Source organism: Bos grunniens, chromosome 15 (assembly GCF_055505025.1).
Source record: "Bos grunniens cultivar Pamir isolate PY7600 chromosome 15, Bosgru_T2T1.0, whole genome shotgun sequence".
In the NCBI taxonomy this organism is placed as follows: domain Eukaryota; kingdom Metazoa; phylum Chordata; class Mammalia; order Artiodactyla; family Bovidae; genus Bos; species Bos grunniens.
The window spans coordinates 37,841,654-37,857,174 of NC_141179.1; the positions used below are offsets into that span (position 1 = coordinate 37,841,654).

The 15,521-nt window shown below is 44.3% G+C and overlaps 1 long non-coding RNA gene across 1 annotated transcript; it reads right to left on the reverse strand.

The window, feature by feature from the left end:
- Positions 1 to 2,672: 2,672 nt before the first annotated feature.
- On the reverse strand, positions 2,673 to 7,334 carry LOC147357682 (uncharacterized). Its single transcript, XR_015141521.1, has 4 exons — positions 7,194 to 7,334; positions 6,202 to 6,243; positions 3,730 to 3,809; positions 2,673 to 3,251 (listed from the first exon to the last, which is right to left on the reverse strand). It is a non-coding gene; the product is annotated as an uncharacterized LOC147357682 (long non-coding RNA).
- Positions 7,335 to 15,521: the final 8,187 nt, after the last annotated feature.

Below are 15,521 nucleotides of genomic sequence, written 5' to 3' on the forward strand. Positions count from 1 at the left end.
TCTATGGCCGCCTCCAGGGGCTAAAGGCAGAGTTGAGCGGTTATTACGTAGACTGCATGGTCTTTTCCTGAAAAGGTTTGCTGGCCTCTGAATTAGAGAATCATGGAATGTAATGCATAGTCAAGTATGAATTGCCCTGTGAACAGCCCCTAAATGCTATCTATGGTGAAGATTCTCTCCATGTCATTTCTTTCCTCTATAGTACAGATAGCCCCCTCGGCTCAGTTTTCCTAGGTACTGTATTAACCCCAGACCCCTCCTCCCCACCTGAGGAGGATGGAGGTGACCCAAAAGCAGGCTTCATCTGGGAGGGATGCCAACTCTCTTTTCATCTGATCTACAAGCCCCCTGACACCCAACCAGCAGTATCATTTTCCCCATCTTCTTGCTAAGCCAAGCAACTTTGCCCACCCATTTGCCATTCGACAAAGTCTTTTAAACAGATGACTTTTAATAAGTTAATCCATTCATTGTCTGGAGCTCTGAAAACTGACATAAAAGCACAATGACGCCTAATTAAACTTGTTCTGTGAAAACTAATTTGTCAAACCCAGAAGCACAGTTCATAGATAAATGCTAATATTTGAAAGTCAAATTAAAGTTGAAAAGGTTTGTAATAACAGTTAATTAACTCTTGTTTTGTTTTCCTTCACTGCAAACTGGAACCAACTGCATTGCGGGCGCCTCTTTAACATTTTGGACCACAAAGATAAAATTCAAAGCTTTGAGATACGCCTTTGATGTTGGTATTCTCTGCAGATTCGATATTATTTTAAGTCTCTTTGTTTAAAAATTCATTTTTATTATCCCTGCATGAAATGCATGGCAATTCCCCAAATAACGAGCCATCAGTGCAATTAACATCGTCGATCGACACCAGCGTCCTGATAATTAATACAGACGCGCTGCCTCCCCAGCGAGAACTGTGAGGGCTTGATTTTTCAGAGCAACTGTTCATTTACAGACTCAGCTTCAACCTAATGAAAATGGATTGTGAAACTTTAATGAACAAGACTTTGCTGTCATAATAATAAAGACTTTGAAACAACGCGGAGGCCTCCATAGCAAGCGTCTGGCGCTGTGCTTGTTGCTACGGTACATCAAACCAATTAAGCCATATGATGAATATTTACACCGAGGTTTTTTTCAACTCTATGACATAAGATAAACTCGTAAAAGTGAGCATTAATTCTGCATCAACAGTTTCTGACATTACATTGCACCAAAGACTCATCCGCCCAGCCAAAAGACTGTCTGCCTACCTCTGTTTTGTCTTAATAAGTGTCAACAAAGAATTAGAACGTTCTGAAAATCCAATTTGCATGCACAGGTTGTGAGTACAAGTGCAAGGAAAATATCTTCCCTGAAGTGCATATATATTTGTGTATGTGTGTGTGTGTTTTGCTTGTGGGTGTGTGTATGAAAGAACCCGGGTGGGCTTGTTTTGTTTGTGTGCATATCTGTGCCTGGGGGAGTGTGTGGCCGCCTTGTATACATGAACCTGCGGGGGTAGGGTGTGTAAAAGTGCAAAACTTGTTTCTCTGTGCGTATATGTGTCTACACATTTCTATCTCTGCCAATGTGTATATGGGGATGATTTTATGCATTTGTTTGTGTTCATATGACTATTCCTTGAATCCATTCAACAGTATTTTCTGAGCACCTATTATGTACTAGACCTTGTGAAGTTACAGTGGTTATAAAATCTTTGAAAGCATCTCTACTCAAGGCACTATAATCTGGTAGGAGACTCTATATGTCAATTAGTATCTAATCAGAGTACAGCAGGCTAAGTGCCAAGATGGGAAAAAGAAACAGTATTTTGGGTGTGCATACTATACTAGGGCTTCCTATATGGTGCAGTAGTAAAGAATGCGCCTGCCAATTCAGGAGATGCGAGAGATGCGGGTTTGTTCTCTAGGTCAGGCAGATCCCCTGGGGAAGAAAATGGCAACCTGCTCTAGTATTCTTGCCTGAAAAATTCCATGGACAGAGGATCCTGGCAGGCTACAGTCCATGAGGTTGCAAAGAGTCAGATACAACTGAATGCACACACTCTCACACAGGCACACAATAGGGACATATAACATAAAGTAAAAGAAATTGGGAAATACTTCTTGGAAGAACTGGGGTATAAGCTGAGGCCCAAAGATAAGGAGGAGTTAGCCAGGCAAAAAGAGGGAGACAGGTACGGAGATGATCTAGGTGCCTTTGCATGTACTTGAGCTGTGAGCCAGTGTCTGTGTGGTGTCTGCACGTGTACTTTGAGAAACCTCTGTACATCCAGGCCTTAGTGTCTCGAGAATCACAGCACTCCCTGGTAGGAAATATCTCAAGACATCACCCATCTGGACTGTAAATGATGCAAATGTACAGCAAGGACCATGACCTCAGAAGGTTCAGGGCAGCAACTTTGGATTAAAAAGATCTATCATCCGCATTTCTAATCTAACCCACATTTGTAAGTCAAACTTTCACATACCTATAATTGTCTGATATTATCTTATTTATGGAAGCATGGAACTTCCCAGAAGCTAACAGAAGGTAAATTTACCCTGTGATTTTGAGCACAATCTCGGTAGCTTAGGAATTTTCAAGTCAGGGGCTTCTAAACAATCTTCTTCTAGAAGTAAGAGTGTCAGATATAGACAAATGAACCAAACTACAGCAACTTCTGAACATAGCTGTATCTCAATCATATAAAGTTGTGTACACATGCATGGACACAAAAGAACAATTTCTGATTCTATTATGGTTTTAAAAAATTGTCATGGAGTTAGCATCACTCGTCTGCAGGCTGTAGCAGAGCAGTTTAAGGTTGCACACTTTGTCTCCCGGGTGGAAGATGGGTTAAAACTAATATTACATGTGTTCAGAGCACTTCCAGGGATAAGGAAGGAAGCCACTGGGCCAAAAGAGCTGTCACAAGCCATGTAATTTATCCATGGGGAGGATTTTCAGGCATTTGACAACTCACTTTACTAACAAAATTTTTGGATGTTCTTTTCCTAGCCTGCAGAAGAGGAGAGACAGTTAATTAAATTTGTCAAGAAAGCTACTATTTGCAGACGCATCAGCAGAAGTGATGAGGCAGAGGCCTGTTCTGGGGCCATTTATCATGGAGGCACACAGTCTGACCTATCTTCTCAAGGGTCTCTCTGAGCCATGGTTGGTGTTCATCATGATGACCCTGAGTCCCCAGGAGGAGGTTAAATCATTTAGTTTCCTCTGGTGAAGAAAGGTATGAAGATCTGCAGCAAAATCATTTTTAAAAGATTTAAATGTTACAAGGATTTGCCCTTGGCTGTCCAGAAAGTTCAACTACAATACCTTGGTTCAGATACACTATCATATACCGAGTGCCAGCTAGGCACTGGGCTAAGTCTTTCCACTGGTCATCTCATAGAATCCTTATCAAAATTCTGAGAAGTATTAGGTTGGCCAGAAGTTTCATTCAGGTTTTTCTGTAAGATGTTACAAACTTTTTGGCCAACCCAGTAGAACTTAATACCCTTATTTTAGAGAAGAGGAAACAGAAGCAGAAAGAAGTTGAGTAATTAAGGGAAGGCACACTTCTTTTGGCTCTCACTCTTTCTACTCTTAGATACTGATTTCAGAACAATGAATTGTCCCAGGGTTCCAGAGATTTGAGGTCTTACAACAGATGCTTGAAAGTTCCCCACACATCTGCTGGCAGTAAAGCCATCACTATTTGAGAGGTGCCCTTACCTTCGCGTTTATCCAGATCTTCAGTCAGCATTGTAGTTCTCACTTGGTCTCCCTCTCAGGATCAGCAGAAATAGGGACTTCTGAAAATAAAACTTTAAGAAATATTAGATGACCCAGACTGATGCATCAGAAGACACGAACTCCTTGACACACCAAAAAGGCTTGGGGGAAGGAAAGTGATATGTATGCTTTTCTGTGTGTTCTCTTATTTAGTTTGCACAATGGTCTTGTAAATACATACATCTATAATGTGCACATGTACGTATGTGCACATTATAGAATTCCCCTCTGCTGTACCAGGCACCACACAAGCATTATCTCTACTGTTCAAGGTGCAGCAAGAGGGTAAAACAACCCCAGGAAATCTGAGGTGCAGAGAGGTTTAGCAAGTTACTTAATGCCACAAAACTAGGAGTGGTAATGCTGGGATTCGAACACAGGATGTGTGACTCCAAGCCCAGTGTTCTTTCACTTATGTTATTCAGCCTTCTGAGAATGAGCCCCCAGCCCTAAAGAGGCAAAGCCTATCACGTCTTCCAGATCTGTCCAGTCTGGAGTCCATGATACAGAAAAAGAAGGTTGATGGTCTCATCATGGGTTACTGGGACAGCACAGCTCTGTTCCTGGAGTCTCCTGAGTCTTACAGGGCACAGAAAGAGGACTTAGTTCCATGCCTTCTGAAAACAAGACAGACTCATCATCCATCCTGGAGATTTACAACAGAGACTGCAGGGATCTACAGATGCCAAGTATCATCTTGTCTAATCTCTTTGTCGTATCCCAGGGTCCTCTATTGAAAAACCTCTCAATGGCTACATTCATCCAAAGTGCTGTCCATTCTTAACTTTATAGAGAGTTCTTGTTCTACAGAATTAAAACAGAGTTAAAATCTCTCTCTCTCTGTAGCTTGTACCCACTGGTCCAACACTGAGCCCTTGCTCCATGGGACCCCCTTTCCATTCCAAATGTAGAAGCAGTGAGGGTGTGTGCTCCTCCTCAGGATGCATACCTGGGGTCTGCTGATGTCTCCATTTTCCTCCCTGAGCTTCACTGGGTCTCAGACTTGAGGACTGTCCAGCAGTCAGACCAGCATTGAGCCCTGAGAGGATCTGGCCAACATTCCTCTTCAGGAGGACTGAGGGAAGGGCCTGTGCTCTGGTCAGGTTTCAGCCTCTACATCCTCTGCTGGCCAGACCTTCCAATAAAGTCTCATCCCATCAGACAGTGCCTCCTCTTCAGTCTCAACACTGGAGTCTAGGACCCATGTGAATTATCACCCCTGTGGGTCTAAAGATCTGTTAAATGCTTTGCAAATTACCTGAGAGCCCACTGAATATATGTTATCATTTTATGTTATTACTGTTACTATTGTTGTTGTTGCTACCTGATAATAGTGCATGCTCAGTTGCTTTAGTTGTATCCAACTCTTTGCAATCCCATGGACTATAGTTCCCCAGACTCCTCTGTCCATGGGATTCCCCAGGCAAGAATACTGGAGCAGGTTGCCATTTCCTTCTGCAGGGGAACTTCCCAGCCTAGGGATCAAATCCACGTTCCCTGAGATGGGATGAGCATCTGGGTGGTCCAAGAGACCCGGAATCTATACTATTAACTACTATGTGGTTCTTCCTGTCACTAGCCTGCAGTGTGAGTTGGGCAAGACAATTCCCTCTCTGGGCCTCAAGTCTGAGTCACCTACGGTTTTTTTAAAGCTCCATTAGACCACAGAGTTGACTTGAGAAAGTCAGTGGAAGTCCCAGGGAAGTTGAATCTCCCTCACTGGGGAGCCACCCTCTACTTTCCTGCATCTGAATTTCCTCCTGACTGCCAGGGCAGCTCTCAGGCTCATCTGAACATGCAAATCAGAATTAATTATTCAAGACTGGGTCTACTTTGCATACCAATTCCATTTTCTTCTGTGTGGGAAGGTTCTCACCCCTTTTAACAGTTTAGAATAATGAGCATCAGACCTTCAAAATGAAAACAAAAGTTAAAAAAAAAAATGGAGGAAGAATGGATAAGCTGGATTCTTCACTTGTTCTCTCTGGGGCTGGGCCAGGCTGGCTATAAACCAGGATGGCAGAGACCTTGACAGCCTGGAAGGTCTCTACCATTGATGGTGGACAAGGAGTTCTTGAATTTCTGGATCGTGGATATCTCTGAGACTCTGATGAAACCTATGGCCTCTCATCTCCAGAAAACCTACAAAATGCAAGCATGCAATTCTGGAGCGTTTCCTGAGAATCTGAAACTCAGCTCTGGACCCCTGATTAGGAAGCCAGGAATGGCTAAAATCAGAAATAATATGGAGATGAAGGCCTATCAGGATTCCTGGGCATGCAGGTATGTCAGTGAGTTAAAAAAGATGACTAATCAAACTCAGTTTACTGAGATGCCTAAAGACCCCTGGTCCTTCACTTGAAAGGTGGACCAGGGCCCATCCCAAGGCATGAGAGCCTCTGATTGACTCACCTGACAGTATGGGCTTCAAGGAAGATGTCTTCAACTGCACTTCTGCAGAAGATGAAAATTTCGTTATTCTTAAATTAAGCTATTTTATGTGATCACAAGTATAAAAATAACCACACAGAAATGAAGATGAGCAGAAAATAAGTAAAATTTTTGTGGAAGTTATCCTTGAATATAACAATAGGTACTATTTCTCTTTTTGTTGATTTTCTATATTTTTTCCTAATTTTCTGTAAGGAAAAGTTTTGCCTCATGGTGAAAAATGCATGCAGTTTAAATGTTAAAACAGAAGACCTGTGGGTAGCCCATGATCATGTCTAAGAACAGAGACAAATGGTGATATTAATATTCTATCATGATATTAATAATAACCATAAAAGTCAAATTAACATGTAGGGACAGCTATGATGATGTGAATGAAGCAGAGAAAAGAAAACTGTCCAGAGGAGAAACAGAAGAATAAACCATATGCTCAGAGAGAGGCAGAGCATTGTGTCCCCTCTATACCCTGAAAGAGGGAGAGAAAAAGTCACACCCTGGCCCCCAACTCCCTCAGGAGACCTGGCTGAGTTCTGTGATATAGCTTTAATCTTTCCTCTTTTTGCCTAAACTGGTTTGAGTGGGCTTGGTCTCATGTAACCAAATAATACCTAAGACAGTGGGAAGACAGAAAGAACACATATGTCTAGTCTACAATCGAGTATCTGTGACATCTGAGTGAGTGTGGGTGACATCTGAGAAATTATGGGTAACATCTGCATGGGTGTGTTTGTGTAACAGGCTGAGTGTGTGTAACATCCAAGCATTTGTGACATCTTGAGAGAGAGTGTGTGTGAGATCAAAGTCAGTGTATGTAGCACTGGAATAAGTATGCATAGTTAGCTGGAGTCAATAAATGTTTAAATCTGTGACCTGTCAGTTGTAATTTCTATCAATTTTCCCTCCACAATCTGGTCTTACATTCAGCCCAAGGGTCCCATCTTTGCAGATCTCACCTGATGCCAGGGCAGACTTTCTTGGGATGCTTTTCTGTCCAGCTCTATGGGCCTGTGGAGAGAAGAGCAGCCGGTCAAGTTTATCCCCTTCATGCTCTTCAGGCAATGTCAGCTGATTCTCTGAAACCTCTTTGGAAAACTCAAGCCCAGGGCCAAGAGGCACCTCCCCCTTGACCACAGCATCAGACTAGGCTCTCCGAAGCTCAAAGCAACACTTGAGTGCTGTCCGTGCAGAGATAATCATTCACTTATCACAGATAAGTAAAACTGAGGTCCAGAGTCACACAGGATTTGTGCCAAGCAGTCAGGATCTGATCTCAGGTCCCCTGACTCCAGAGCCTGTGCCTTCTCAGTATGTCACACTCCTCCCAGCCAGACTCTACAGATGTCACGAGTGGCTTTTCTCAGCTATACTCAGGTCTCAGTTATCTTCCAATTTCCCATCAAGTGTTCCCAGATGGGCCTCCATGGCAACACTGCACCCGTGGCAACAGGAGTAACTACAGCCACTTGCTGGTGGCTTGAAGCCCACTGGCACAGGAGTTGACACAGGGACAAAGAACACCAAGCCTGCAAAGTGTACAGGCCTATACTTGAGCAGTGTTGAAAGGGTAGATTCATTCTGTGGCTTTCTTGGGATCAATTTTATTTGGAGAATTGATGACACAGAGATTGCCGCATACAAAGCCCTCAAAAAAGTGTTTCATCAAGGGTGATGCAGAATCCAGAAAACTCAGGGCATACAGCCTGGTTGAGCACTATAGCAAGGGAACGTTATCTAAAGCTCTTTTGGGGAAATGGGAAGACTAGTCATATCCAATGGGGGTGTTGGGAAGGCATCATATTTGCCCACGGTCTAGAAGAAGAATGTATTTTTCATTAAATGCTGAGGTCACTGGTGTGTGTGACACTGTGAGCTGACCTTGCTTCATCCATTCTGTTTCCTTTCCTCATGGATCAGTGAGACCTGCCCAGCCCACAAGGACAGCTGCAGTGACAATGAAATTATGTGAATTCATTCGTATTCTATTACTCCCAAACTATGTGACTTTCCCAGTAGTGAATTCCTACAACTCAGCTTGAAACTCAAATGGGATTTGCTCTCTAAAGGGAATCTTTTGGTTCCAATCTTATTCTTAGCTAAGGCTCCTGCAGAACAATATTCTTCCAATATCCTTCCTTGACATCTCACTGTGAATAAATCCATCAGTCTTTCCTAAGAGTGGGATTTTAAGGGAATCTGGTTAAAGTTGGGAAGAGATGGAAAGTATAGAAACATAAAGATTGAAAGCTCAGAAGACAAACTATACCAACAACTTAATTTGCAGAAGCCCTATCCATGCATGCATGCTAAATGGCTTCAGTCGTGTCTGACTCTGTGCGACCCTATGGACTGAAGCCTGCCAACGTCCTCTGTCCATTGGATTCTCCAGGCAAGAATACTGGAGTGAGTTGCCATGTCCTCCTCCAGGGGATCCTCCCAACCCGAGGATCGAATCCGCCTCTCTTAAGTCTACCTGTATTGGCAGGTGGATTCTTTCCCACTAGTGTCACCTGGGAAGCCCAGAAGGCCTATCCACTCACGTTCAAAGTGGAGATCCTTGTGGCTGAGCACCGATGAAATGATTTCTGCATGTCGGGCACAGTTGCAAGCTCTTCACATTAGTTAACTCTCTTAATCTCTTTTCTTCCAGCTTTTAGGCTCACTGCTTGGCACAAATAAAGTAATTCATGGGCTAAAAGATTACCAAAATGACTAAAGACAGATGGATAGCTAGGGTAGTGAAACAGTAAGAAGGACAGAGTCTTGGGGTAACTTCTTTGTGTCACTGACATGAGTTTTTAAACATTTTCCTGCCCAGATTTTTCATAAACCATTGTCAGTGGGTCAATTTTTATCCTAGCTGTCCTTTTCCCACTTGGCTAAGAAACTGTCAGATGAAAAATGGTAGATTTCTATTAGAAATAGAAGGAGAAATCATAAGGACAGCTATTAATGAGATGATTTAAAAAAATATATATTCAATCAAGAGTAATTGGGGCTGAGCATAGTAAGTCATGGAAAATTATAAGCTCTGCCCACTCTAGGGCATGACTGACTATTAAAATCTTTTTCACACCATTGCCTACAGAAAGCAGCTGGGCACCATGCCACCAGGGAGGTGGCAGCAGAATGGCCTCATTCCCTAAACAGGCTTGCAAAAAAGAGGACAATCGGTTGAATTGCTGAATCAAACTTAACCCTTTTAATGCCACATCAAGTGGATTTTTGACAAAGAAGAGTCAACAGTTAACTCCTCAAGACCAAGTCATGGAATGACTTAGTTGAAAAACATTTATTATTTATGGAATACCCACTGTGAGCTTTTGTATCAGTGATCTCATTCCCTTAAATTCTCAAAGTAAATACATATGGCCCATTTTATTCACCCATGTTCATAAAGGCTGAAACGGAGTTCAGAGAAGCCAAGGTGCTTAGCCCAAAGTCCCACGGTCGATTTGTGGCAGAACTACAGTGGTAAAAGCTGACTCCACTCCCAGAACTCTTCTCATAAGCCCACAGACAGCTCATCTGTTTGTTCTGCCTTCAGGTAGTCACGGTTTGACCTCAGTTAAAGTGAAGAAGAGCTAAGGAGCCTCTTGATGAAAGTGAAAGAGGAGAGTGAAAAAGTTGGCTTAAAACTCAACATTCAGAAAACTAAGATCATGGCATCTGGTCCCATCACTTCATGGCAAATTGATGAGGAAACAATGGAAACAGTGAGAGATTTTATTTTGGGGGGCGGGCGCCAAAATCACTGCAGATGGTGACTGCGGCCATGAAATTAAAAGACGCTTGCTCCTTGGAAGAAAAGCTATGACCAACCTAGCATATTAAAAAGCAGAGACATTACTTTACGAACAAAGGTCCATCTAGTCAAAGTTATGGTTTTTCCAGTTGTCACGTATGGATGTGAGAGTTGAACTATAAAGAAAGCTGAGCGCCGAAGAATCGATGGTTTTGAACTGTAGTGTTGGAGAAGACTCTTGAGAGTCCCTTGGACTGCAAGGAGATCCAACCAGTCCATCAAAAAGGAAATCAGTCCTGAATATTCATTGGAAGAACTGATGCTGAGGCTGAAACTCCAATACTTTGGCCACCTGATGCGAAGAACTGACTCATTGGATAAGACCATGATGCTGGGAAAGATTGAAGGAGGGAGGAAAAGGGGACAACGGTGGATGAGATGGTTGGATGGCATCACCAACACAATGGACATAAGTTTGAGTAGGCTCTGGGAGTTGGTGATAGACAGGGAAGCCTGGTGTGCTGCAGTCCATGGGGTCACAAAGAGTTGGACTCGACTGAGAGACTGAATTGAACTGAACCAACAACAAACCTGTTAACTAGAACTTGAACCTGGAGATTTTCTTGAATGTTTTTCTTCCTGTTACTCAGAGTTAAAGAGAAAACTCTCCTCTCTCAACCTTGCTAGTTGATAAATTTAGTACAGTGTCTGGATCTCTCTTCTCCACTGGCTTATGCAGAGAATGTTGTAGAGTCTTTCTAGGAAGGAACCACTTGCAAAAATGATCTCTTTGAACACACTTTACACTGTCTAGGACTAAGAGTAGTGGGAATCCCAGAATTCCTGAATGTCTAGGTTCTCTTATCTGGGCCTTTGTCTTCTTGCCACTTCTTCCTTTTCTCCTCGTCTTGCTGATCACACCAACTACTCCAATTGTCTTGCTGTATCTCACTGTGTGAACTTTTCACTGAACCCAAGTTAGGTAAGGCTGGAGCAGGGAAGCTGAAAGAAGACTCATTCTCTCCAGGTAACAGCAAAAAGGGGTCTCTTCAGGTGGGGCTTATACTTGTACAGAGCAAACACGGCCTGTGGCCAAGTGGGTACAATGTGATGGGCATGTGCAGTGCTATAAGTGATCTCAGCTATTACGTAACCATTATTTACAAAATGTGCAGCAACAGTGAGAGGTCTTGGGGCCAGAGAGCCTGACCACACCATCTTGGCTAATTTGCTCTCTCCCTACACCCCTGCTCCCACTCCATTACAGGTTAGGATCTAGAAAGAAGCAGGAACTTGGCTGACTTAGATATGGCCTGATCCTAGCCTGTATCTTTTCTTCCTTCACTAATAAATCTTTTATGTGAGGCTGCTTCATTGTGTTTTACATCATATTCCTCCCAAAAAAGTGAAGGAAAAAGTAAAATTATATTTTAGTGACGTGTTTGATCAACTAGGATCTATTTTGTCAAGGTTAGTCGTCACATTGTATGGTGGAAAAAACTCTAATGCAAGAATTAGTTACAAGAGTTCCAGCCTCAAATTCATCATCTGCTACAGGTGTGATCAGGTGTCAATTTCTTCAACTTCAGGTGGAACTAATGATACTTACTTCACAAGATGGTTGTGGAGATCAAGCAATATAATGAGGATTAAAGTATTTGGCGGAGAAGGCAATGGCAACCCACTCCAGTACTCTTGCCCGGAAAATCCCATAGGCAGAGGAGCCTGGTAGGCTGCAGTCCATGGGGTCGCTAAGAGTCAGACACGACTGCAACTTCACTTTCACTTTTCACTTTCACTTTGACTTTTCACTTTCTTGCATTGGAGAAGGAAATGGCAGCCCACTCCAGTGTTCTTGCCTGGAGAATCCCAGGGACAGGGGAGCCTGGTGGGCTGCCGTCTATGGGGTCGCACAGAGTCGGACACGACTGAAGCGACTTAACAGCAGCAGCAGCAGCAAAGTATTTGGAATGTGTAAAAACGCTGTCAAAATTGTATGTGACATGTGCTTGTGACTTTGCCCAGTAACACCCCCACCTGGGGTCCATGTAATTTAAGCATTACCAGGACTATGAATGGAGCTGCATGAAAAGAGCAGTCTTTGGGATCAGATTGGTGTCAGTTCAAGTGCTGAATCTACCATTTGCCATTTGAATATCCTTGAACAAACTAATTATACTCACTCATTCTTATTTTTTCACCTATAAGGTGAAAATAGCAATACTTTTCTCCTTGAGTTCTGAAGAGTACTAAAATGGTATGCTGATAAATGTTTAGCAATCAGCTTTCTAAAGTAAAAAAAAGCCCTGGGTTTGTGGTGTTGGCTTCCATGATGTAAATATTCTCATCACAGCTGACTTCAAGTTACCACTATGGCATTGCTGGATGCTGAGTTGGGAAGTTGTGCACAGTTGGCTCTTGCAAGCCAGTCTGAGCCAGCACCAGCCCACCTCTCATGTTAGATGAGTTAACAGTTGTGAAGACTCAGAAGAGGTTTTCTGTTTACCGGGAAACTGATAAGTGTACATTGACTTTATTTTGCTTGGGCCCTGTCCTCCAAGGCACAGAACCTGAGGCAGGCACTGAGACAAGCTGGGAGGCAGGGATTGGGGTGGGTGAAGGATCTACAAGCAGATTCATTCCTGTGGTAAAGGAAGTGAGAGGATAACTGGAAGGAAGAGGCATCCTGGTGCTACAAGGAAAACAAGGTAACTAGAGAAAGATAATCAGCAGGAAAAGGAGGAATCTTTCCCCCAAGTCCTGGATGCAGTAAAGGATTGTAATTCACACCCAGTCCTGGGATCATCCGGATCCTTTCATTCCACCATCACCTAGGTAACTGGGGCAAAGTGGGATTAGTTGCCTGGCAACAACACCCACCTCTCTACTCCTGTACACACTCATATGTCCTGACCTCTGCTGACATTCCCTTCCACAGGCCATCACCTGTCCCAGCAACACACTTTCTGCCATCCCAAGCCCCTGTCTAAGCCAGGCCCAGGGCCCATTTAATCGGAGTACATCAGCCTAGAAATCCACAAGTTTGCCTGCTCTCATGGAAGAGAAGCAACAAAGAGAGAGAGCCCAGACCAAGAGCGGGGAGACTTGGAGTCTAGTCTCAGCTTCACACAGGACCTGCTCCTGTGGGATCTTGGGTAGGCTGTTTGACTTCTCTGAGTTATTGCTTCTTCATCCCCCAACTGGAGATTTCCCTCACATTTGCACCATGGAGAGTCCCTTTCATCTGTAAAATGGGAATTATAACACCTGCTGGGCCAGCACAGTCGTCCTCAGGTCCACTTGTGTGTAGAGTCCCCTGATGTACAGTCAGTGCCAAGGGTGACCAGGTGATGACTACAGTGGCCAGCAACCCTGTCATCAAATGGGCTTCCAGCCTCCCCAGTGTTCCCCGAAGCTCGGCGGAGGCCTTGGCACCAGGAAACCAAGGGATGAATGCAGCTGAATCCCTTCCAGGACAAAGCAGATGACATGCTCTGATGGATTCTGAAGAGGGCTTGTGTTCCTGCCCTTCACCATTGTCGGGCCATTCGTGCAGGCAGCCCGGAATCCTGCCCAGCAGCTCTTTCTCCCCGAGAAGAAAATTGGCAGTCCTGGGAAGCGAGCAGCTCTCAGGTTGGACTTGATTAGGGACCAATTTGGGCCTGTTAGCCGAGCCTCCAGTATCATCTCGGCCAATTACTGGCCCAGCCTGGCCTGCAGCTGGCTGCTCCCTTCCAAGCTGGCCACTTTTATTTCCAGCAAAGCTCACCCTGTGCCTGAGGCAAGAGACCAGGGTGACTGTGGCCCATTAAAAAGATGGAGAGTGAAATAACTCACTCAGTAAGGTAATAGTGTGGGTGGGGCTTGAGCTGGAGTTTTAATTAAAAAAAAAAAATTCCTCAATAAACAGTCTTGTGCCTTACGTGTAATAAGTATGGGAATTTATAAACTCTCCCCTGCTATGGGGCTCTGATGACTATTAAACTTCACGTCTGGCAGAGGAATTTTGGCCTTCTGGGCTAACTGCGCTACTTCACCTCTGCCAAGCCAAACAGGCTGGCAACCCAGGAGGGAGGCCAGTGAAACTGTGTTCAGACTGTCCCCACCTTTCCAGAGCTGCTGGTTCAGACTATCCCCTGAACAGCGCTACAGCACTGGCCCTTGGGAAACCCAGGATCTGCCAAAAGACTCTCCTTCCGGCTCCTTTCCCTGCCTCTGCAGGAACCTGGCATTCACTCCTGCCCTCTCTAGTCAAAGCACTGCTCCCAGGAATGCAAGTGAGAAGGGTCAAATCTCAGAATAATGTATCACCTCTTCCCCCGCGGCGGGTGCTGCCTTGTATATTTAACAGCCTTATACTTCTTAGCATGGCATACAAAGCCCCCTGCAATCTGGCCCCTTTTTACCTCATTTCTCACCACTCTCTGCCTCCCACTTACCCCTCCATGCTCTCTTCATCTAGCCTCTGACTATGGGTCTCTGCTGCTGCTGCTGCCTCTGCCTAGATGCCCATGCCTTTATACTCTTGAGAGGAGTAGTGGCATTGCCATGTGCATAGGCCCCAGGGCCAGCCTAGAGTTTGAACCCCTGCTCACCAGCTGTTTCACTTTTGCAAATTTAACCTGTTAATACCTCAGCTGCTGCTGCTCAGTCGCTTAGTAGTACCTGACTCTTTCCAACTCTTTGGACTGTAGCCCGCCGGCTCCTCTGTCCATGGGATTTCCCAGGCAAGAATACTGGAGTGGGTTGCCATTTCCTTCTCCAGGGATCTTTCCGACCCCAAGGATTGAACCCACGTCTCCTGCACTGCAGGCAGTTCTTCTACCACTGAGCCACTGTGGAAGCCCCTAATACCTCAGACTCCTCAATATAAAATGAAACTTGTACCTCCATCCTAGGGTTAGTGCAAGGATTAAATGAGCACCTGTTTATGTTTGGCACATAGGAAGTTTTATATAGCTCGTTGTTGTCATTATTTTCTTTTTAGATAAATGTCAGCTAACCACAGCCTGCAGACCAAACCTACCTACCTGTATTCATAAATGAAGTTCTGCTGGAGCACAACCACAGACACATATTGTTGACACACATATTGCTGACATATTGTTTATTGCTGTTTTCCTGCTACAATTGGCAAAGTTATGCAATTGTGACACACACTGTGGTCCCAAATCCTAAACTATTTACTATCTGCCAGTTGTATTGGCCCTTTAAGATCCAGTTAAAGGGGATGCTGATGCTAACACCCCCAATCCCAGGCTGCATTCAGCACAATCTTTTCTGTCCCCAGCCCAACCCCCATCCTTGCCCTTCTGCACCCTTGTCACACACTGCAGTGACCTGCTAAGGATCTGCTTCCACCACTGGACTGTGAGCCCTTCAAGGCAAAGAAAGCTATTTTCTTCTTTTGCTTTTCTCCCATCAGTTCAGTTCAGTTCAGTCGCTCAGTCATATCCTACTCTTTGCAACCCCATGAATCGCAGCATGCCAGGCCTTCCTGTATATCACCGACTCCTGGAGTTCACTCAGACTCATGTCA